Raw genomic sequence first — 25038 nt, 5'->3', positions numbered from 1 at the left:
GGGCGGGGAGGGTGACGTCAGCCTGCGAATGTCAACAATGTAGCGATTGAGGGGCGGGGGCGGCGCTGGGCCGGGGCGCGGGAGGCGGCGGCGGGCGGCAGAGCCGGGCAGCAGCAGCGGCCGCGGCAGCAGCAGCAGCACAGCAGCGCCGCCTTCTCTCCTCCGCCTCCACCGGCCGGGCTGCCACCGCCGCCGGCCCCGGGTGCCGCTCCGGCAGCGACACAGCCGCCGCGGTGCTGCTCCCCCTCCCCGCCCCCCCCCCCCCGCCCCCCCCCCCGCCGCCCGCCCTCTCTCCACCCGCCCTCCCTCCGCTGCGGCTTTCTCTCCTCCTCCGGCCCCCCTGCCAGCCCTCCCCTCCTTCCCTCCCTTCCCCCTTTATTTTTCTCCGCAAGACTTTGGCTCTGGAAACAGCTGGTTCAAAGCAATCGCCATGTGATGATCGTCTGGGTCGGGTTTTTTTTTTTTCATTTGGGGGGGGGAGGGTGCAGGTTTCTGACCGCAGAGAAATACTAATAAGAATTTCCGAAACAACAGCAGCAGCAACAACAAGAGCAACCTCCCCCTTCCCCAAACCTCCTCAGCCGTAACAGCCCCCCCAGCCCCGGGCCCGCTCCACCCCGCCCCACTGCCTCCCCCACCTCCCGCCCAGGCTGCAGCGACAGGGGCGACCCCCGAAAGTTGCGCGGAGGCGAGGTGAGTGCGCCTGTTCCGCGGCTCGGCAGCCCCGCCGGGGAAGGGGAGCGGGCGGCAGGGGGGCGAAGTTTGGGGGGAGGCCGGCCGTGCGGGGGGGCAGCGTGGCTTCTCCCCTCCTTCTCCTCCTCCTCCTCCTCCTCCCCGGCGCAGCAGCTGTTGCGCGGGGTCAGGCGGGGGGCTGCACCCCCGCCCCCGGAGCTCCGCGGGCTGTGCAGGCGCGCTCAGCGCTTATTCCTTAATGTGGGAAATACGCGCGTTGCGTAACGGGGAGTGCGCGGCGGGCGCCCGGGCGCGCGTGTGTCCGTCCGTCCGTCCGTCCGTGCGCGCTCTGCCGCTCCCCTCCGCGCTGCCGCGCCCGGGCGGGAGCCCCGGGCAGCCCCTCCGCCGCCGCGGGCACCTGCAGCCTCCCGGGCAGCGCGTCCCCCGCCGCCCCCGGTGCCGCGGGTTCGGGGAGCGATGCGAACTCCGGTAACAGGAGTCCCGGGGATCGCTAAGGCGCGGCGTGCGGGCACGGCAGCAGCGCGCCGCGGAGACGCTGGCTGTCATGAAAGAGGCTAAGTGTGAAACCGTGCCTCTCCTTTTGTGGAGCGGGCTATTTTGGTCATGCAGCGGGTGTCTTGCTGAAATCACTTCAGTTGCCGTGAGATCATTGTGCCCTTGTTATTGAAGCTCCGGAGTAAACCCCGGGTTTCGGTCTTTACTGATAAACGTGAGGCAGGGACGACATCTGATTAGAAATACTCCTTAAGATGTTGGAAAGATTGGGAAATTACAGCGTTCCTGTTTGCTCTTGTTGAAGCCGTGTCAGTGTTTTCGTGATGAAAGCCTGTTTTCAGAGACTTTGGAACTGTCGCTAAACTTGTGCATATTTTAATTTTTTTCTTCTGAGCCTCGAGCTGAAAACAAGTTGGATTTTTGTTGCTTTTTTTTTTTTTTTTTTGAGCTGGGAATTGTCTGAGATTCTGCTGTAGCTGGTGGAATGCTCTGAGGTTTGGGGAGGGTGATGATGCTTGGGTAAATTGACTTTTTCAGGTATGTAAATACTGAAATTTGAGATAATTGCTGAGATGAGATGGGTAGACTAAAATGATGAGGTGGTGTGTTAGGCTTTTGCTGCAACAGCCCCATAGACAACAGCTTTAAACCACTGTTCTAGGAGCTTTACCTCTGACAAATAGAAATAAAATTCCGCCTCGCATGTGGGCTTGCTCTTTTAAAAGCCTTGTTGCCTTTTGTGTCCACCCGCCTGCCCCCTGTCACTGGGATCTGGGCAGCTGTGCAGCAAAATGGATCGGCGTTGTACTTCCCTGCCGTGTACTGAACCTGAGTTTTCAGCATTGCTTTTCACATTTGACCCTTCAGCTTCAAAGGCTGCTCTGAAGGTGCTCTACAAGGAATGGAAGGAAGCCGTGACTAATTGGGAAAGTAGAGAACTGAAAAATCAGGATCATAGCTCTAGTTGTCTTGTTAGTTTCCTCTGTACCGCCGGGCGAGCCGCTCAAACAGATGTACGCCAGTACACAGCTGCCAAGTGGGCAAGAAAGGTCCCCAGTGATTTTGGAGATAGGATGGTTCTCAAGATATTTAGGGATCTCTTGCAGAAATGCTCCAGAGGAGCAGAGTGTGCAATGCTGGGCAACTCCACTGTGAGACTTGAGGTTGAACAGCTAAAATTTTTTTAAACTTTTACCATTGTGGAGAGTAGATGGGGAAGATGCAGGCAGTGAATAGATGACTAATGCACATGCTGACAGATCTGTTAATCAACAGAATTGTTTATGCTCAGGTATCTCACTCTGGGAAACAGTTCCACGACAGGTACTCCTAGTCTTTTTCTGACCCAGAGGCACATCTGGAGCATCTGTTGGTGGTAATGTGCATGCTGGCAGATTGCTCTGGTGATGTAGGTGGGATGCCTTCCTCTCTTTTCCTCTTGGCTTTCAGTCATTCATTTTACAGCAAGAAAACATTGGCTGTTTGCTCTTTTGTGTTGGGCAAGAAGGGAAGTTAGGACTAAAACCTGAGTTTATGAGGAGATTTTGGTAAGTCTTCGACATTGGAGAAGTCTTCAGATACTCATTGAAATAGTAAACTCTCCATAATATATAGCAGTCTTACATATCTCTTTCTGCAAGTGCACAGTAAAAGACAAAGAGAGCTGAAAATAAAACCCTGTGTAGATGATGTGTAGTGTGGAATATGTGACAGAAGTTGCTTCCCTTTGCTTATTTTAAAACTTTTCTTGTTTGATTTTTCAGTCTGATGTGCCATTTTTTTCTTAATGAGGCTGCAGTGTGATTGCCAGTTATTTTCTTTTAGGTTTTCTCTAAAGGTGTAGTGTAAAAAAAAATCAGTGTTTTTTTTTTTTTTTTAAGAATAGAAATAGATGTTTTGTCATTGTGTGCCTGTGACATTCTTTTTGGGTAGGGCTTCACATATGCCCAGATAAAGAGACTTCTCATACCATAGCAAAGAGAGGTTTATGGCACTAAGCTGAAAAATGAGATGTGTAGCATTAACATATGCAAAGTAATCTTTTCAGTAGTAATGGCATATTTATGTAGTAAACTTGGTAAAATTGAATAATATTTATTGTGTGACATGAACAGTGTCTCTTGTGGTTTTAATCTAGGTGCTATGAACATGGTTTATACATTCAAATCAAAATGAGTATGCCTTTTTACTCAAAGGAATACTTTGTGAATGGTTTCTTAGTTTACTCTAAGAATGTACCTGCAGTGTTGAGCAGGTCTGACTTAAATTTGAAGGCATGCATGTTTCTTTCACCTCTGGGTCTGAATTTCCGTCTCAGTTCATTTTGGGTGTGATGCTTGTATATAAGGGTTTTCTGAGTTGAGCTGTTAGGGAAAACACACTCATTATTCCATTGATGTGCTGAAGAAAATTCAGGTTTAAACTTCATGCTTTCTCTGGGTTACTCCTGCTGCTTTCAGTGTTCCTGCTGACTACAGAATGCTTTAAGAGAATGTGTAAAGTGTGTTGTTCTGATACTGCAGTTCTTTACTGATATTTGAGCAGGTGCCCAAATGATTTTGTTGTCATAGATGAATGGGCAGTGGAGTTCTACTCCCAGTAACTCCTGCAGGATTTCCGGAATAGTGCTCAAAGTACTCATTCAGGTTGTTACAAAAAACGGTCATCATTCCTTTAAATTCAGCCAAAAGATACTAACCTTGGCAGCTGTCTGAATATTACACATTTATTTGAAGCTTGCATCAAGAAGATGTAGAATGTATGAATATAGCCAGCTGAGTTGCAATGTGTTCATCTTGCTTTTTAGATAGGCAGAAACGTCTTTGTAGTGGATTGAAAAGAGCACTGCCTACTATGCCACTCTTAGACTATGAATTACAATTTTAAAGCAGGCAAGCAGAGGAATGTATACAAATGCTGCCTCTATGACCAGTGATGGACTTGCATCTTCTGAGTTACTAGAACTAATGATCAAAGAGCAACCACATGTTCAGAACAGGCAAAAGAAAAGGAACCAGGGAATAAGTTGGGGAAAGCCCTTATGCTAAAAGTTTACATGTGTGGCAGAACTTTGATCTGTCAAAAATTGGGCTCAGAAGACTCCTCTGCTCGATGGTATTGATCTTCATGCAGAAGGAGCCGCAGCAACAATCTGAAGAACACCACCTGTGCTGCACTGGCATCTCAGCAGATCAATAGATGTGTCCCTGTTTAGCTTGAAAAAAACTGTCTGTGAAAGCTCCTAATACAGTGGGGGCTGAACTGCAGCTCCCCAGTGGTGTACCCCCTCAGCCCTCGCTGACTTCTGTGTCTGCTCCCCCTTTGCTGTTTACACCTGCTGGTGCAAACCTGCCCCAGAGCCAGCCGGGACATTTCGGATTCAGTGCCTCAAAGGAGACGGAGAAGGAGGAGGTGCAGGGGGCTGCAGGGGCAAGGGACACGGGGACCTGAGCTATGCCTTTTCCTTCTTTTTAGTTTGAAAGGTGACCTAAAATGGTCAGATCCTCCCAGATTTATTCCTGAGACCTATCATTTGCGTACAACTGTCTCTGCTATCTCAGCTGAACAAGATGTTTGAAAAGCTATTAGGAACAAAAAGCAAGGGAATTTCCAGTTTATCCCTAGTAAGGATTGAAATAGAAGCTTGAAGCTTTTTTTTTTTTTTCTTTTCTTCTCCTGAATGTTGAAAACAAATCAGCCAGGCTGTGATGGGTAGATGGGGTTTGGTGCACAGGTTCAAAAGGAGTCTCCCCACTAAGAAAAACAGGAACTGTTTGCTGCCTGTCACCACGCAGGGCTTCTGGGCTGTGGAGCAGCAATTTTGTTTTTTGAAAAGAGGAAAAGCAGCTTAAATAAACAAAATGACCCTTGAGACTTAATCACAGCTACTTATTATAGCTGACATTCACTGAGTACTTTTTTTTCCTTTTTTTTTTTTTCTTCTTTCTTGAGTGATCGCTTTAAAATTTTAACCTGAACTAGGAAAACAGGAACTGTAGGTGTGGAGGTGTTCCTTCAGCCCGACTTGCATGCAGGCTGTTTTTTATTTAGCGGGTAGGTGTGCTCGGTGTGTGTGAGTGCAATTGAACATGTCAGCAGTTTCCTACGAGCCGCTCTTGCTGACTCACGTGTCTGGTGCAGCTTGGAGCTACCCTGGCTATAAACTGTCCACAATGGGAGGCGCGGGCAGAGAGACCGGCAGTGCCGAGCCGCTGTTCGAAGGTTATTTTCGGTTCTCCGGTCACTGCTTTGCTGTGGTTTTCTTCCCCAGCAACATCAAAACACACTGTCACTTTGCCAGGCTGCCATTCCTCTAGGTGCGGAGGGTAAAGTGGAAGTTCATTGTGCCGCTGCAGAGGTTGCGCCCCAAGTGCATTCTGATGCTGCTGATCTGCAAGCTCAACCTCTGGGGTTTAGGTGTTTTTGTTGGTGTTGGGGTTTTTTAGGTTTACATAGGGTTTGGGTTTGTGCATAGTTTCAAATTTGGGTATGCAAGTCTAGCCTATGAATTGTGTTTTTCCTTTCCAAATGCAAGCTCTCCTGTGGAGTATCCTACCCTCCACCCCTTTTTATGGCATAAATCTTCTTTAAAGCCAGCAAGGAATTATGATTAAACTTTAAAAAAACCTGGTTTTAGCTGTCTTTAATTTTCAAAATTTTGCTATTTCTTAGTCTTGTTTTTACCTCCTGTGTGGCAATATCACTGGCTGCTAGCATGAAAGGATTCCTTCATCTGCTCACGCTCTTGTACAACTGCTTCTTTATTTACAGACTCTATTCTGATTACTCATAAGGATTCTAAAATGATAGCTGCTGCTGACTGATGATTTTTAACTGATCTTCTTGTTGTGGTTTTTGGGTTTTTTTTCTTCCCTCCTTTCTTCTTTCTTTCTTAGCTGATCACAAAAGCCTTTGCAGAAGTGGAGTGAATTAGCCATCTGCAGTTCTGGATTTACTGTGAGGGAGTTTAGATTTGTAGTTGTCTTTTGTGTATTTTTCTTCTTCTTGTTGTGGAATGGGGTGAAAATAAGCGGTCTTTGAAAGTGTGATAAAGAAAATCAGCTGCTATAGAGCAGGGTTTAAAAACAAGGTGAGTTCATATCACTTGTTTTGTTTTTAGTCAGCTACTTTGACCAGTAATTAATAGAAAACCACACTGAGAGCTTTATAACACATGAAGAAAATGGGTGTTCTTGGTTTCTGCCAATACAAATGACTCATCAGTATCAGGGTTTCTACTTCTAATAATAAAACTGTGGAAGACCTTTAAAACGTGTGGTTTTCGCCCCTACTCTTAGTGAAAGGTTGGAAAATATTACTTTGAGATTTTTATTTTTTTTTAACTTATGGGCGATTTAGTGATTTGCTATGCAGGAAATCTTATACCCTCCAAAGAAAACCTACTTATACCACTGTTTGTAGTGCAAAAGTCTTCCCCTCTCCTGTCTTCTTTCAATGATTTGCATTTGACTGTAGAGTATTGCCGATGCTTAGCCTCGATGTCAGAGATGCGCATCTGGAAAATATAACGTGTTTGTGTCGGCTGGGGGAAGGCTTGGCACGCTACCTCTCCTTGCTGAGCTGTTGTTCTCTACCTCTTTTCCAGTCTGGTGAGGAGAGGCACAGTAAGACTGCTGAGTGACCTGTATTGCTGTTTCAGTTGGGGGTCAGAGGATGTGGAGAGGAAGATAAACAGAAAATAGGAGTTGAAACATAAATGACAACTGTAGGATGTGTCTGTCAGTACCTGGAAGGAAGCACGCATCTTCCAGTACTGAAAGTGATACTGAGAAAAGTGCAAATCAGAAAGTGATCTGTTCAATTATTTTATTTTTCTCTCTCTCTTAAAAAGTAATAGTTTTCAAATCCTTTTAGCTGTTTACCTTTTTGTAAAGATTCTGCGCTTTGTTCAATGCAGTGGAGTAACCTCTAGCACATTCTGCTTTTTGTTTGAAAGTGTTACTTGTAGGTTGTGAGGTTTTGTTTTCATGTAAGCAGAGCATGCCCTTCATGTTGTTACAGTATATAAAATTTTAATTATTTTTTTCAAGGTGTTGTACTTTGAATTGTAGTCCAATCAGTGTCTCCTGATCTGCTGCATTAATATTTAGTGTTGCTATCTCTTTTCAAGTTGCCTGTGTTGTTACAAGGTTTAAAAGCTATACATGAGGCAGAGCTAGTATTTCCTTCCCATTGGAGTGAAAATTCCCACATTTATGAAGCCTCCATGTTTACTTTCTCTGTTGTTGCAATATTTATACTAGTAAGTCAATCCTTATAAGGATATGATGATTCTTTGTTTCTTCTTATTCTATTTTAAAAGCAGAGTGTGTTTTTAACAAAATCCACTCAGAAAATCTAGACTTAACCCAGCTTCCACATTGTCAGCAGGCATCTTTTACCACTAAATATTTATATATATTAATGTAGTTGGTTTTGGTTGCACTGAAATACCTTGGATGTATTTGTCAGTTTTTTGTGCAACCAGATTCTGATGTAGAATCTTTGTCTTGTAGCCTCTTACTGGGAGAAGTGCACTAAAAATAGAGGTACAGAAGCCTGTGGGAATAAAACTTTGCAACATGTGGGAATCCAGTTGTTCGTTACATGGCAACAATAAGGCAGGTTTTATTATTTTCAGATGGATACAGCATAAAAGGCCACATTCCAACTTAAGGGATTTATTTAGGGACAATTCTTACTGAAGTTCACAGAAGAATAATCGGTAAAGTCTGCAAAATAAGGTGTCAGTGGTCATTCAGAGTTCAAGAGAACACAAGTTCAGCACTCTGAGTTTGGCATGTCCTTAGAAAATCCTGCCATCAGAAGTGCCATGAAGGTTGGACCGTGGCACATGAATAACGGGTCTAGATCTCACTGATGTTTTGAGCTCTTGACTCTGAAATGGGATTTGTGTCCAAAATCACTGAGGGCTGGACCTGTGAAGGGCAGGTAATAGTGTTGCTGCCAAATTTGGGGCAGTGATTCTGCTTGGCATCTCCTCTCCTTGCCTTTGCTTGCCCTGGCATCTGTCTCATCCCACAGTGGGCCAACCCTGCGAACAAAATTGGCAGGAAATTACTCGGTCTATGTGTAGGGTTAGTTTTGTGCATGTTATGTTTGCTGTGGAATCTGTCAAGAACTTGGATAATGCGTCAAATTAAACCAAAACTTGTTAAAAGGCTTAGAGCAGGCCATGGGATATCTGGTCTCCAAAGTGCACTGACAGTCGCTGCATCATGCCCCATCTCCTGAAGGTTGTTCTTGTCTTGCTCTGGCAATGTGGTGGCTCTGCAGAAAACCAGTAGCATCCTGTGCCTAGCCTAACCTGTAGCTTGGCAGTAGGAACTTGCTTCCCAGGCCATGAGAGGTTAGGGATATTTCTTTCCCGCTTGTATGTGCAAAAAACAATTGAAAAAATAGTTAGAGGAAAGCAGAACTCAATCAAATGAGTCTTCAGTGTTAACAAAATGCAGAAGTACTATCTCCTGCAAATATTCAAATAACTGAAAGAGGGTAGGTTTAAATTAGATGCTGGAAAGAAATTTTTACTGTGAGGATGGTGAGGCACTGGAACAGGTTGCCCAGAGAAGGTGTGGATGCCCCAAACCTGGAAGTGTTCAAGGCCAAGTTGGATGGAACTTAGAGCAACCTGGTCCACTGGAAGGCATCCCTACCCATGACAGGGGGTTTGGAACTAGATGATCCAGAAAGTCCTTCCAACCCAAACTATGCTGTGATTCTGGAACAACTGTTCTAATTCCTACCTGATTCTGGCTTCTGGCCTCATGCAACCAGGTCATGTCACCGATCTCCCAGATGTGATGAGCTCTTGAGAATTTTACATTGAAAGGGATGAGCAGACTTGGTGACTATGGAGAATTTTTTGAATGATGTGGCTGCATTCCTAAACCCTTGGGTCTTCTCACAACCTTTTATCACTCTGGGGATGATGGTGAGCAATGTTGAGTAACAGGTTCAACAGATGACCTGAGTGACTTGAATTTACGCAGGTGAGGGAGGGAGTCTAATGTCATCCTTCAAAATGAGAGGGTGAAATTGAGAGCTGGTAGTGCCTTGCGCCACTGGTGGGAGCATGAGGTCCTGCCTGGCCATCTGTTTGTTGTGCTTTGCTGAGCTGATTCAGCTTTTCGATCTAGTACATATCAGTTTACCATTTTCTTAACCCTGGCTAATTTTCCTAGGCAGTTTGATGAGTACAACCCCAGATCCAAAGAGCAGCAGGGCTAATATGGGAAAGTCAAGGAGGAGCAGTGGTTGTGCAGTTGCTGAGGGGCAAACCCAGATCTCCTAGATTTGCTGTCTGTAGCTTCACCCCACCAGGCTGCTGGAGCTGGGTGGCTGTTATTTGGGAGGGGATGGCACTGCTACCCCTATCCTGTGTTCTTGAGCAGCACCCTGGGATGATTTTCTGCAAAGCTGAATGGTGGTTGTGCGTTAGGCAAACTTTTTTCCAGACCCTGGGTAGCAAAAATGAAAATTGAACCTTTTGGTTAGGTCCTCTTCTTGAGCTGGGAAACCTGAATTCTGCTTCAGGTCAGCTTCAGGTATCTGCTGTGCCTGAGGTACTTTTGTGTGTTCTTTACCCTGCCAAGTGCTTGTGACTCAACTCAACAATTTAACTTAATTTCCAATCCCTTAATTTGTTCCTGTAACTTATTAAATGTGTACCAAGGGAAAGTGTGGAGCAGAGTTCTTACAGAAATTCAAATTAAGTGAGGCTGTGAAATAATCATGGGTCATGTCAGTAAGCTAACCCCAATGTAAAACTCCTGGTAAATTATGAAATGTACGCATAGTTTGTCATAGCTGGAAATTCATGGGCAATGCAAATTTAAACACTTTGCAAGGAAATTTTTTTGTTTGTCTTTTCCCCCTTCTTGGTCCTCTTCATTTGTCTTATTATTAGACTAAAAGTAGAGTCAGTGATTCATTCAGTAATCTCTTTCTTGGACAGTTAGTCATCTGCCAATTTGTGTTAACTTTCCACTTTGTTCAGAAAGTGAGTAATGCTTAATGCACCAACCAGCAAATTCCAAGCTTAAAAAGCTGTGAGTATCATTCAGAGCATCTCTAAACTTTCTCTAAAAAAATTTACCATTTAGTAAGATCAAAGTAAAGGTCCGACATGCAGTGTTGTACAGCTACAGTCCAGTTGTTTTGTCTAGCCCCAGTTACTAAAGCAAAACACAGGGATGCAAATGCAGTGCACAAGTACAAGAAACACACATGTTATTTAGCCAGTGTAACGCTTCTTGTTTTTCTTCCCAAGTACTACTTTCAAGGGGTAAATACTGCCTGCATAGTTCTTTTTCCCTCCCCAGATTGCCATGGCTTGTTAATTTCTATTGTTTCCTACCTCAACAAATTGTGATGCTATCAAAGCTAATTTAGTGAAAATAGCTTGCAAGGAAAGTAGTAATTGTTATTAGCTGCCTGCTACAAATATTTCTGGTGCTTTTCATGATGAGTTTTGGTAGAGAAAAAAAATATTGCTCTGTTAAGTGTTTTCTGTATAGAACTTCCAGCTATGAAGTCTTTCTATAGCAGTGGGGTAGATATTTTGATTCCAAAATGATGCCAGTTATTTCTGAAGATGAACACAGTACTTTATTGAATCACTTGAGAATGTTACAACTTTTTTTCTTTCTTATAAAGACTGGAGTAGCGTAAAGAGCAACAAGGTCAGTAATGTCATAGGAGAACTTTATAGGACCAAAGTCTTTGCAGTCTGCTCTAAAATAACATGAAAGAGCTGACTATTACACTGAGCAGCAAAGGAATTCAAAGTGCACGTGGGACTTAGTGCTCTGGAGAGGGTGTGCATGTGCAGAAGGGTAGGGCAAGGTGGCAGTGGTAAACATCAATGCCAGAAGTGGTTTGCTTGGCCCCACACATTTCCTTGTTCCTTCCCCAAGTGCCTGTTGTCCTTCGCCCCCACTTGCAGTCTGCTTCTTGCAGTGAAGTTGTCTTCTCTATGATTGTCCTTTGGTACAGGTGGTTTTTAGGGTTTCCTGATGCCACAGTTCTGTAAACAAGCAATGCAAAAGCTGGTAGAGAGGAAAGAATAACCTTTGGTTATAGGGTGTAGCATGCTGGGGCCATAGCAGAGTTCTGTTGTGCTCAGCTTTTGTCAGAATAAAAACATGATTTGGTTTTGAGGAAAAGGTAGAAGAAGATTCATTCCTAGAATTCAATTCCATTCCATGTAAAAAAATATCCTGATAACCATGTTCCAGTGTGAAGAATTAGGGCTTCTGAAAGGTTTTCCCTTCCAGTCTTACTTTGTACCTCAGTAAGTTTCAATAGTTTGGTGAAACTTTGGACAAACAGCCATACCAGGGATGCTTATCTGATCACCAGCCTTTGGGATTTGCCCCTCCTGGTTACCTGCACATTTTCCAGCATCAGCAGTGTTAGTTAATGCAATCCACCCTCCCCCCTCTGCCTTCTGGGACGTCTATGCCCACACTAGCATTGCTTGCCTATTTCTGATTTAAATCTTCAGAGCATTGTGAAGAAGTTCCTTGCTAGTTTTGGGGTGAAGGTGGGGATGGGCAGGCAGAGAAGAGCAAAGGCTGAGGTCAGTGGTGCAGCTCTCAGTTGAGTTTGGTGCACTCTGTGCATGTGTGACTCAAGCAATGGCTGATTCACCGCCTGAAGGTGGTTTGGGATTTGCTTGGTGTTTTTTAGTTTGTAAAGTAGTAGTCCATCCAGAGGTGAAAGTTAGTGCCCTTTTGTTGGACTATGAGTAAACTAGAACTGTGAGAAATGTCTTTGCTCCCAGCCTATTGCTCCAAATGCTGGGCAACAGACCCGGAGTGCTGAATTGATGTTGGAGGAGATGGGCATCTGGCTTTCCTGGGACTGTGCAGGGTTTGAGGGATAGCTAATTGCTGGATTTGGCACTTCAGGTTGCAGGTCACCTGGATTGGGCAGAGAAGGCTGTAGGATTTATAGCTCTACTTGGTAACACCTGGTAGAGCTGCTTTCTTTAGCTAGAGATTGTGGGGTGAAGGAGGGATGACCAGGTGCCTGAGATCTTGTATGTGTTGAAGCCCAGAAAAGGGCAGTGTTGACTATTGCAAAGCTGAAATTGTATTCAGGGCATTTTTATCTGAGGAAATATCTATCTGTATCTATGTGGTTTTGTCCCCTGCCCACTTTCCATTTGTTCCTTGACTGTAAAGTTTAGGCTATTGCCAGGAACACGGGCACCTGTTGCCATCATGCTGCACGGAGAGGCACCCCAGGAGGTGCAGCCTGGTGAGGGATCTCCCGGGTATTTATGGAGGGGTCTCCTGCCCCAGCTCACTCTGCAGGTGTGCTGTGCAGTCGGTTAGAGAAACCACAAGTTGAAGGGTTCGCTGGGGTGAAACAGTTTACAAATAGCTTTTCAGTGTTTGTTTTTATTTTTAACTCCCTCCCCACCCATAGGTCTCTCCCCCGGCATATCAGCAAAGGTGAAATGGCTCAAAGAGAGAGGATTGTTGTTGCAGAATAGGCAAAGCACCCCAAGAGTTTCCAGACGACCTTTGGAAAACAAATTACTTTCCCTGGGTCTTTTTTCTGCTCCTTTTTTCTTTGGGGTTTGCAGGGTTAAAACTTCTTTCTCTGTGGCTGCTGGGTTTTTCAGGGGTATGGGGGGGTGTCATGATTTTTTTTTTTTTTCCCTCTCGGTTTAGTTTTTTTTTTCTTTCCCTTGAAGACTGACCCCTGACAAAAAGATACCTATAGCAGTGTATTTGAAGCTGGTAGAGCCAGGGTGCCCTTCTGGCACCTGCAAGGAGAGCCCCTAAACCAGGTGACGCTGCCCTGGCACCAGTTCCCAGTGTCCCCAGTACCATGGTCCCTATGGCCAGGCATCTTCTCTCTGGCACTTGGTGTGGGTCCTTTTTGCCCTAATTTTAGGTTATCACGGGGAAGTGATCTCAACCATATAGCCTCATCTGAGCATGAGAGGAAATTTAGACATTTCTCTTTTTTATTTTCCTAACCGATGTTCAATTGCTTATGGAAAATTCTGGTAAAAAGGGTAAAATTTCTTTGCTGGGTGTTTAATCTCAAAACCACAGCTCCCTGTACCCGGGACACAATAGTGGTAATGCCATGCTTACAGCCTTTTTCCAGCACAGTGTAGGTGTGGGTAGGTGTGCGTGCGGGGGAGAAAGGGAAAGGGCACGAATTCGATGGAGGGTTTCTCTTTTCCTCCTTGGGCTGCTTTTCTGGTTTGTTTTTTAAATTAAAAAATGAGAAGGTAATTCTGGCTTGCTCACAGACGAGGTAAATCATTGCAGAGAGACCCGATGCTGGTTCCCCACGTATGCATTTTCACACATGTGTTGCTGGCTGCGTGCGGACTTTGCGGCTGGCACGGCATAGCTGGAAAGTATGTGGGAGCATGTCTGCTTCCTCTGAGGCTGCTACAGGTGGTTGGGAGGGTGGGGGCTGGAGGAGGAGATGCTGGAGGCAGGCGAGGTACGACACCCATTTCCTTTGGCGTGTGCTGTGCGCTCCAAGCCGCTGCCTCGCCGGCAGCCAAGCGGCTGCATGTCGCGCCCGCGGTACTTCATCTTTGCGCTTACTGGAGGTTTATGACTAAGGTTGTGGTTTAATATGCCCTTTTTAGGTATGTGAAGGGTTTAAAATTATCTAGTGCTGCATTTCTTCTTTTTTCTTTTTTTTTTCCCCCTCCGATGGCGTTTTCTGCCTTTAAAAGTTTCCATAATTTTTAGAGGGCAAGAAGGATAAGTTCGTTTTTAAAAGAGAAAAAGTTTTCCCTGATTACTCATCAGCTAAAAGTATGCATTTTTGCCTTTCAAGGATCTCTTTTTGAGACTAAATAATTGGCTTGTAAGTTTTAAGTACCTGATACAAACTGTTGGACAGCCTTAAAAGAAAATAAAAAGAAAGCTTAAATACCTGGATCTCTTGAGGAAACTCTCTTTAGATGAGATGCCTTCCTTCTGCAGCTGTACCCCACAAAGCTTGGTGTTAACATTTGCAAGTACCGATTTGTTCCTTGTGATTTCGAAGTCTTTACTTGAGGGCTTGTAATTTTCCTGAACTCTTCAGGTGCCTCTTAATGCCTTGAATATTTGTTGTATGTATTGCATGTGGCTTGTATTCCCTGACATTTCAGATGAAATGCTATCACACAGCCAGCTACACTGGATAAAATTGCACATGCTAGATTAGGAAGGAAGTAGAAATGGAAGGGAGCAGACCTACACATACACACCTTGCTTGATGTAACACTTCTTTCTTAGCCAATTGTGCTGCTTTCATGCCCGTGATTCCTTTTTTTTCTCTCTTTTTTTTTTTCTTCATGTCCTGAACTGCCATGGAGCAGGATATAGTTTACGTACTCCTTTTTTTTTTTAATGAAGAAGAATGTGGTTTTTGCATGAAGGTACCTGGAATATTTGGCATCAGCTCAATTGACAGGAGTTCCAGATGCTCTGCTCCAGGGGAGCTTGAGCAAGTTGAACTGTCAGTTGTAGCTATTGGATATCAGAGGTGCAGAGCAGTCTTTCTGATGTTTGTGCCACCTCCTATCTCCTTCTCAACTGAGGTGGTTACTGAAGGACCCAACAGTAGTTCTCCTCTGCATGTTTGACACTTTGGAAAATGTTGATACACAACCATTGTGGAAGCCTTAGGGCTTTATGCATTTTTGGAAAGGGAGCAAGTGCAGAGAAATCTGATGTTCCTCAAAGATCAATGAATCCATGCATCATTAAAAGATCCGTGAATCATTAGCAAAGTCACACAGAATTAAACTGATTTAATTTGGAAAAAGGTGCTGGAAGTCTCATGGCAGCTTGGCTTTAGCTTATCTCCTGAGGAAAGAGTGCTGATTTGGTGTCTTTTGTGTATTATTTGCTTTGGACTTCGGGTTGCTGTTCTTTGTAACCCTGCAATCCACTTACCAAAATCCAGGTGTAGATCAAGTGTCCCAAATGTCCCTCCGTGAGCACTGCAGGAGCTCCAGGAGCAGCTCAAGTAGATGATTCCAGTCCTCCACCAGAGGATTTGCTGCTGAGTGCTACCTGCCAGTGCTCCTGGGAGCTCAGCAATGCCTGTGGAGTCAACCCAGCTCAGCACTGCAGGCTGACGGATGGTCCCTGCACCAATGGACCACTCATGCCTCTCAGGTAACACAGTCAGTGGGAATGGCCCCTGAATTGCTCATGAGGGAAAGATTGGGATTTGAGAGCTGTGTGAAAAAAGGAGCAAGATGAGGGAGGTTGAGTTGAAATAGTCATAAATGTTATGTGCAGCTGCCAGGCTGGAGTTGTTGGGTTAGAAAATGAGGGAGAAAAAGGTGCAAAGCCAAGAAGCATCTGAGAAGAAAAAATTAGGAATTATACAAAGAGTAAAAATGAGAAGACAGTCAAAGTCCAGTACTCTGTCACACTGGAAAGGGAAAGGCATCATTAAAACTCCTGTAGGAACTAAAACCCATACCTGTTCTAATTAGCTGCTTCCTAGGTATCCTCACTTCAAAATTAGCCCCCAAAAAAGCTGCTTGCTTACAGGAAACCATGTTTTTTTACTAGAAGGTGCAGTAAAAAGACAGGGTGGGGCATAATTGTGCTCCGTGGCATAAAAAAAAAAAAAAGTCAAAGTCAAGGGTATGCTGCAGAGCAGTGTGTGTGAATCCATGGTACTTTTCTTTCACAAAAAGAGTTCAGAGGGTATTGTGCTCTCAAGAATACCACACCAAGGCTTGAGCAGTTGAAAAAGGCACTTAGCAGTTGCAGGGAGCTTTAAAACGCTTGACTCCCTGAAATAACGCAAGTGTTAGTTCAGCACGTAGAGCTTGCACACTGACCAGAGGCACGGCAAATACAGCTCTGATTTATTTTATTTTTTTAGCAGTCCTGCTGGTAGACATAAATGAAGCAGATTGAGATCTCACCGTGGTTGCAAGCTGTGGCAGAAAAATTAGCACCACACTTTACATTGGAAGCAGAACAAAATGTAAAGTCTGCCAATTAAATTGGAAACAGCTCTTAATTTTCCCTCTCCTCCTCCTTCCCCAAAGGATGAATGGCTTACTCTTCTGGATGGAACTTTGTGTAATGACTCATAGTTTTATATGGATTAGTGTGAATATGTAGGTGAGGGAGATGCTGGTATCTGAGAAACTATAGTGTCTGGAAGAAGTGTCCTGGAACATGGAATACATGAACATTTGATCTGTTTCTCATGCTGAATTAATGGAAACATAAATGCAGAATGTCTTCCTCCCTTTACTCCCTCTCCTCCCAGATGCACTCACCAGATACTAAGGAGATTCATGGTGAACAGAGAACATGCCTGTTATGATAACTGAATTAGCCACTAGAATAAAGGTATTTCCCTTGCCCACTCTGAAATACACATGGACAAGGCACTAGGAATTGTGGCACTGTAGACATCAGCAATGAGCATGCTAAGTTCTCTGGTGCCCCTTGTGAGGTGGGTATTGTTCTTAAAGGTTTCCAGCAAGAAAAGAAAAGCCCATCTGCCTTTATGCACTGTGCTGCTTCGGTCAGAGGACACCAAGGACATGCCTTACACAGCAGCTGGAGGGAAGAGCATCACACACATTGCTCTTCTGCTGCCACTCTGGCACACCTTGTGTTAGACTGGGTCACCATCGTTCCTGCTGCTGTAAAGCAAGATAGGGCAGCTGTATTCCTGTTTGGCTTAGCCAAAATCTCATGGCTCTGCAGTCACGTATAGCTGGCAACTTGAGCTGAAAATATGGATTCACATGGGGCTTCTCCGGAGGACTGCCAAGTTTTCACCTCAAGGTTCCTGGCTTACTCTGTCCTCTCTGCAACCATTTACTATACATCCACTTGGATCAGAATAGCTGTATCCAAACACTGGGGAAGTGTTTGTCTCCCTGTGTTTGGCACAGGTGAGGACACACCTTGAATACTGTGTTTAGTTTTGGGACCCTCGCAACAAGAAGGATTTGTTTGAAGTGCTGAAGTGCATCCACAGAAAGGCAAGAAAGCTGGTCTGAAATACATGTCTTAGGAGGAGCAGCTGAGGTTGTTCAGCCTGGAGGCTCAGGAGGGACCTTATTGCTATCTACGCCTACTTGAAAGGAGATTGTAGACTGGTGGGAGGGTCAGTCTCTTCTCGCAAGTAAAAAGCAGTAGGACAAGAGGAAATGGCCTCAGATTGCATCAGAGAAGGTGTAGATGGGATATTAGGAAAAATTTCTTCATGGAAGAAGACATTAGAAGAATTGGAAGAGGCTGCCCAGGACAGTGGTGGGCTCTGTCCCTTGAGGTATTTAAAAGCCATGTATGTATGGCATTTGGGGACAGGATTATTTACTGTTGGACTTGTCAGTGCTGGGTTCATGTTAAAAGATCTTAGAGATCTTTTCCAACCTAAGCAGTTCTGTGATTCTAGTGAAACCCCTGTCAATGAAATGTTCATGTTAGAGAAGAATAAAGAGACCACTTTCTTCAATGATGTTCAAACTCAGTCATTTAGCCATGTTTCTCATAAGTGGTAAAAGTAAGGGGTCAATGTATTGCAGTAGAGAAGGTCAAGGAGGCAGAGGAAGATGGATGTGTTGGGCTGGAGTTGCTGCAGGTACACACAGTAGGGTCTCCACCCTCCAGTTTTGTTTACTCTTCTCAGTCTGCAGCAATGTTGTTTGGTCCTCAGGAAAAATGACCTTCCCCAATGGCAATAATGAAAGAGAAAATTGTTCTTACACCCTTATATGATAGTCATTCCTAAAATTGGATCTTATGTAATGAACTGTCCTTGTTGAGCAGTTTTCCCAGTCTGATGTAAGTGGGTCCTCATTTTCAGATTGTTCACCAATAGCTTACGTTAACATTTAGTTGTAGGGGCCTTGTTTTCACACCTCAAGCCTGCAGACATGTATTCTGCTAGGGTAGCATTGTTACTAGGTAAGAAGATTGGAAATCCTGAGGTCAGTTCTGACCTCCTGGCCTCTGCTTTCCTCAGGCAATGTGTTGCTCCTCTTCTCTGGGAGGACCCTGGCTGTGGAGTCTCCACAGTTCTCTGCAGGAGAAAACTTCAGCTTTCCTTTCAAGCTAGATGCCACGCAAGACTTACCCTCAGGGTGCCACAATACCCTGGGAACATTTTCTGGAGAAGGGGAAACGCGTTTACATTAAAAACACGCAAACACTACCACCAAAAAGAAGCAGCTGCTTCTCATATAAGTGTGGGGGGGAATCCCACACTCTCTTCAGAGACGTAGACTTATTTGGTCATGTGCAGTATCTCAGACCTCCCACCATCACATGTCAAGGAGGTCTGACTTCCATTTTAAAACTAATACCTGGCATGGAATAGAGTTATACTGAAGTCTTATTGCCTAGAAACCCAAACATGAACACATCCAGAATTCACGTCGCTTGGTTTAATTTCTTGAAAAGAGTTTAAAACTCCCAGTGTTTATTTTGGATCCCCAATGCAAGGCACAGGAGGGTATTTTATGATTAATGAGCTTTTCTGCATATGTTTTTTTGTGCCTCTTGGCATTTAATAGTCTCAGTGACCTAGCTTTTTGCTTCATTTCTGTCTTGTTGGCATTGTCATCAGTAGTCTCTCGTGCGATGCAAGAATCTACCGTCAACCAGCTCCTTGGCTGCAAGGATGCATTCCACCACTCATTTAGTTTTTCTGTCCCATTCCCACCACCACTCATTTTGTTCCCTGCTTTGGTACAAAACAATTCCTGTAGCACATAAAGCCATCCATCCTCACCTTGAAAATAGGATCTGCTTAAGAGGGGGAGCAGAGGGGGAGTTCTTGGCCTAACCAAGAAGAGGTTAATTTGGGTACCAGGAGTCTGGCCACAATCCTTACTGCTCATGGGGGAGTCAGGTTTGCAGTTGCACACCAGGATGGTCCCCATGCACAGCAGGCTGGTGGTCCCAGTCACTGCAGCTGCTGTGATGGCAGCAGAGACCTGTCCCACACTGGAACACTGGCCAGAGGAAGGAGCGCCCTTCAGCCGCCGTTCTCTGTGCTCAGAAAAGGAGAAGCACCAGGTAAAAGCACATGGTTCCTGGTACTCACATGAGAAATTAATTTTTCCTCTATGGATCTGTGTGAATTTTATCAATAAGGGAGGATTTGGCTTAGACATGGGACTGATCCTTCACCTAAGACAGTTTGAGGAACTTCTGACACTGAAGATAAGCAATTTATCCTTTCAGATGGGAACTTTCTCAACTGGTGGCAGGCTGTATATGGCACATCAATCACTCTGCCTCCCCTGGGGTTTGTCTCTGCAGCTGCAGACCATGTGCTTGTGTATGTTGCATTCACCAAGGAGGTGGGGGTAGTAGCTAGCCAGCTGTAAATCAGTGAATCACTGTAGGGGAAATAATTTCCCTTGGGCAGAGGAATGTTGTGCTGGAGCAGAGGCTGAGTTTGGCAGGCCCTCCAGCGTTTCAGGGAACCCATGCCATTACTCCATGGTTGCTCACCTGGGCTGGAGAAGGGACTCCTGGTTGTCAGGTCCCACTGAATAAGTCCTGCATGCTTTACAGCCACTCTCAACTGTCCATGTCATTTCCTCTGCCACTTTGACCAAGGTTTGGAGGGGATGGGCAGGAAATGTGGGGACAGAGGGCTGGAGTATGAGCCAGGGTCTCTGTAGAGCAAGAAGAGGGAAATGGAGGACTACTGTAAAATACAGGTACTGAAGGTCAGGCAATAGGTCTTCGGAGACTGGAATATGAGAAGAGCATGCTTTTGCTTCTCTGTCAGTAGGACTTAGACCTCCTTTCCTGCCTCTCTCCTACTCGGAGAGTAGTTTAAAAAAAAAAGCATCTAATCAACCTGTCAAAAGCCCTCCTTGTTGCTTCTGCCCAGCTGAAGAGGCAACCATAAGTTTTCTTTTTTTTTCTTGGCTGTTGATGCATGAGGGAGTTCAGTTTGTTTTGCTCATATACAGCTAGTCTATCTACGTAGTAAATATTTTCGGTCTTTCTCCAAACCCTGGATACAACATACCTGGTTTTTGCAGTGATAGATGTGTGTTGATTTAACTAATTGTCTTAAATGGAGGAAGTCAGCAAGTAGATGGAGGATTTTAATTTCTTTGAAGCCATTCAGGAAAAGCAGCTGGATTTCTATTCTGCATATGTCCTTATTCCAACCCATGCTTGACTAGTTTGGGAAGTGCTGTGGTGAGCACCTTACATGGTGAGTTCAGTCACCTGCATGAGTGGCTGGATGATCATCGCAGAGGCTGCAGAAGAAGGTGTGCCTGAATGTCTGGGGCAGAGAAAGTGGCTCAGCTTCATTTTTTATGGAGGAAGCCTTAGAGGTTTGAATGAGCTTTTTCTCCATCCTGGTGAGTAACCCAGAAGAGTGAAGCTTTCCAGGGTAGAAGCTGTTGGAAAAAGTTGCTAGCTGACAGCCTAGTGCTTTGGGGCAAAGGCATCCTTCTCAGAGCCTGGTTTCCAGCACAGTAAGGGGAACAGAAGAGGCTGGATGAGGTAGTTTTTCTTGTGATTGACTGGTGTTAGTCTTTTTGAACCTTTCTCTGAAGCTTCTGTAGCTTTATGCCCTGAAGCTTCTGTAGATTTACTTCCTGAAGCTGATAGTGGGCTGGATCATGAGTGTGATCTGAGAAGGCATTTTCTTGTGTACGGTATAAACTATTACATTGATAGTATTTCCTCTGAATGATGCATTTGGGAGTCTTGTAAAAAAAATGTAAACAAAAAGTACTACTCTGTGGGGAACACTTATCTTCTGCAGAAATGAAAATGAACAAAATGAAATGCAGTGTATTACATGCAGCAGACCGCTATCCAGCATCCAGTGAAATAGATAAAGGGATGGAGACACTGCATTGACCTGTGCTGATTTAGGGTCCCATCTCCTCCAAATGGAGTAGAAGAGCTATAGTGAACCTTAACACAAAGCAGCCATTCCCTGTATGGGACAGCAAAGACCATGCTTACAAACTGTGGTCCAAATAATGAAACGGTTTTCACTATGGGGTTTTGGTGATTATTTCCTTTGCCTGGGAAGGGTATTGTTAGAAAATCGGAGCTCATAAATATGTAGTGAGGCCTTGGTGCTCCGAGCACTATTATATTGCTCTGAAAAATGTATGGCAAAGCTGTTCCAATACGTTTCCTCTTGGATCCTGAATATGAGGAATATCACAGAGGGAGAATGGTAGATCACACGTAGCATTGTTAGTGAAAAGTGGAAGATAATGTTGATTTAAAGAAATCACCCCTTTGGTGTAAATGCTTCCAGTAGGTCAAGGGCATGGCAGAGACTCTGGAACAGGTCACAGCATGGAAGTAAAGCGTGAATGTGACCATTAGCAATTGAGTCCAGCAAGGAAGGTATCCTGTTTTGTACTCAGGGATTGTACTTTTCAGTTCTTACAAAACCCCAGATGTACCACTTTTAAAGTGTTGGGCCTTTGCTATTATGTATACATTTCCTGAGAAAGATGGTATGTTACTACTCATTGTTTGAGTGGGCACAATTCCTTGCTTGGGCTACAAACATGTGTTTTGGATGGGACATGTTTGTGCATGGAGTTTTATATAGCAATTGTCCTCTTTGCTTTTGTGGGTAAATTTTTTTGCACTAAAATATCGAGCTGCAACACTGTGCTTCATTGTTAGACTCCCTGACCTTTGCCTCTAGTTGGAAAGGGGGCAGGAAATCTTTGTTTCCTAAAAGCTGCTTGAAGTCACAGAAGAAAGCAGTGTCCCTTCTGCTAGCAACATATGAAATGACCTCTTGGTGCAAACAGAAATAACTGCAGCCACATGAAAGCCATGCAGAAACTTGGCTGTGGGGAGTCAGTGATGATAGGAAGCAAATTAATGACAGGGAACTGGATGGTAATGTTGGTTGTCAGATACGTAAGCTCATAGGTTGCAATAGTTCCACTTATCAGGATCTGCAACCCATCTCTTCCCAGAGCAAGGGCGAGCCATGGAGCAGTTCTCTCCTCACTGCTTCAGCAGAAAAACCCAGTTGTGAGCAAAGGAAAAGTGATCTTACAGGGAAGGGAAGTCAAAATTACTGCCTCTTCCCAACACTTGGATTGTGTAAGAGAACAAAAAGCAGTCCAGGATGGTGAAGACAAAACGTCTCAGCCTCTCTTGCCAGTTGGAGAATTGCTAATAATGTTTATAGTCCTGGAACAAAAGACAACAAAACAAGTTACTTAAGAAAAGAATCTGTCACTTTGACAAAAATAGAGCTTTCAGCTAGTTTTTTTGTCTGAGCCTGTGTTTCTCCAGCCAATCAATCCTGTTACTGAATAAAACTCTGGAAATAAATGTAACAAGATTAATGTCTGTAACTATTTGTAAAACCTATGTGTTACACAGTCTCCTTAAATGAGATTATGTCATGTTTATAATACTTACTCATATTTTGTCCCCAGTCTGGCCTAAAATTGAATAGTTTTCATTAATTTTTTCTTGTTTGTTTAATTTTGTGTTTAAACCAATAAGTTACAAATCTGCATGACTGCCCACTTATTGTTACACTCAGAATAATTGCACTGAGTCACTGTGCATGGACTCGGATTGCCATAGGGTGTTAATACTTGATACTTAAGCAAGCATGTTTATCTGAGAGCTGGCTCATCAGTCTGTGGAATGTGATGTTTACTACACGAGGTTCAGCCTAGAATTATTGCAGTTAGGAGATGGAGCCTATGCTCATTAATAATGCCTAGAATCAGTGTTGGTATTTTCAGGGGTGTTAGGGAAATTATCTGCTAAGTGTGGGAAAATAAATGCAGGGAAAATAAGTGCTAGGCTTTGAGAAAAGGGGTTTGTATGCATTTAATATGGTCTTCCTAAAAGGTTCTTTCTCTTGCCTGTGCTTTTATTTATCCGTGTAGATATCTGGTTTTTGTCTGTGCTCTGTCTTGAATGTCTTGTTTACCCAGAGGAGAATTTGGGATTGTGCAAGTTAATAATCAATTCCCTTCATAAATGAAAAGATTAGATTCTTCATGTCCAAGTTTTTTCCCAAGCTTTAGTCCAAATGTTTAGTTCCAAAACTGATGCAGACTTTTTTTCTCTAGTGAAATTTTCCTCTGAGGCAGAAAAAACGCAGGGAAACTGGTATTTGAAATGCCATTTCACCTTCATTTATTTTGTTAATGTGTTTTCAGATAATTCAAATCCTGAGAAATTTAGCAGCAGCATCACCTGCTGGAGTGTGTTTTACAAAAGAAAAACAAATAATGAAGGGGGTTTAGGGTTTATTTGCACCTTCTGCTGAGAGGCTGTTCTCCAGTACTGAGGAAGCAAGTGATGTTCTGCCAACTCTTGGCAGGCAGGTAAGAGCAGGGAACCCTTCCCTGAGCAGATTCCCTGCACCAGCAGGTAAGCAGCTGTTCAGCTGCTCTCTGAGGTGTGGGCTGGGTAAAGCCTGCAGAGCTTCTCTTCCATGAGCAGGGTGGATGATTGCATGTAGGACTTTGTCAGAACAGATACTTGGGATTTAGCAGAAAAGCACCATTTTTTTAAAACTGCAGCAAGTCCATAGTTCTTGTTTTTGGGATTACTAGTGAAGTGTCAGCAGCAGGCTGGATGTCATTTTTCATGGGAGAAACATCTGTTCAGCTCCTCAGATAGAGATAAAACAAACTTTAGATTGGAAATCAGATGAGTTTGTCAGTCAGAATTACTGTACTGTGGAGCTCCAGGAAAGTAGTCAGAGGCCACTCCATTCTTTGTAAAAATAGAGGAAAGATTTGATATGATGTACCACTGTTTCACATTAATAGTATTTAATGCCATTTAGGACAATAGCTCCTGACCAAGGTGGTTTTATTAGCTGATTTCCTGTTACCACAATTACTTGGAATAGCCAAAGGAATCACTGTTATTCAGAGACCACATCTGTCAGCTTAATACTTTGTGTTTCAGGTGGCATTTTTATATATTTGTACAATAATTATAAATAATGATTCTTGTGATTTTTTAGCATATGTATTACAATAAGAATATACAGGGGAAAGGACTCGAGACATCATAGTTAAAACTACTATTTTATTTATATACCACATTTTGATCTCTTGTTGATCTTTTGCTAGCTGTGCAAAGAATGCTTTAGTAAACAATATTGATTTGATAGAGAATGTAGAGGAATGTGTATTATGTGCGCAAGAGAAGTTTACATGTTTTTTCCAACTGCATTATACATTTTTTTTAAAGATTTTAAGTACTTTATTCTTAACAGCAATAACACATGGAACATACTGAGATATTATACACATATCATTTGTTCTTGGGAGCCAGTATATACATACGTGGGTGTCAACTGCATATCACTGCGGTTTTTAACCAATTTATGATAGTTTTGTTCTGATGCAAAGCTTAAGTATGCTGGAACCAGGATTGCCGCCCACTTTAAATGTTGTTGTTAGCGGATAGCATTTATTTCGGCGACTTTTAAATCTTAACATTATGAAGTGGTTTTAAGAGGCTCTTGTCTTTTTAAAGGAACTTTTATATTCCATCTGGGTAATGTCTATCAGCGTTGGTACTGGAGATCAGTCTGTAACATGTAGTGTGGGTTTGGAGTTCCACCACATCATTTAATTCCATTGAGGTCTTGAACCTCCAAGGAAAGTAGAGTCATCCCCTTTAACTGTCCAAGCAGGGTACAACTGACTGAACTGCAGTGTTCTCTCAAAGCTTCTGTTGATCATAGAATCCTCATTGATCCTCTGGATGGAGTCCAGGAAGCCCATCACTTCGAGGAACACATGTGTCAGACCATATGACCTTACATAATAACCACACACGTGAGAAACCCAAAGGG

The 25038-nt window shown here is 44.0% G+C and overlaps 1 protein-coding gene across 1 annotated transcript in view; it reads left to right on the top strand.

The window, feature by feature from the left end:
* Nucleotides 1–295: 295 nt before the first annotated feature.
* The window catches only part of BACH2 (BTB domain and CNC homolog 2), a 182311-nt gene continuing 157568 nt past the window's right edge, over nucleotides 296–25038 (top strand). The window contains exon 1 of the mRNA XM_036380552.2: nucleotides 296–693. The gene's annotated coding sequence lies outside the window, so the exon portion shown is untranslated. The remainder of the gene's footprint in view (nucleotides 694–25038) is intronic.

Source organism: Molothrus ater, chromosome 3 (genome assembly GCF_012460135.2).
Source record: "Molothrus ater isolate BHLD 08-10-18 breed brown headed cowbird chromosome 3, BPBGC_Mater_1.1, whole genome shotgun sequence".
NCBI lineage: Eukaryota > Metazoa > Chordata > Aves > Passeriformes > Icteridae > Molothrus > Molothrus ater.
The sequence above is the reverse complement of the archived record's forward strand: the minus strand, read 5'-3'. Positions and strand labels throughout refer to the sequence as shown.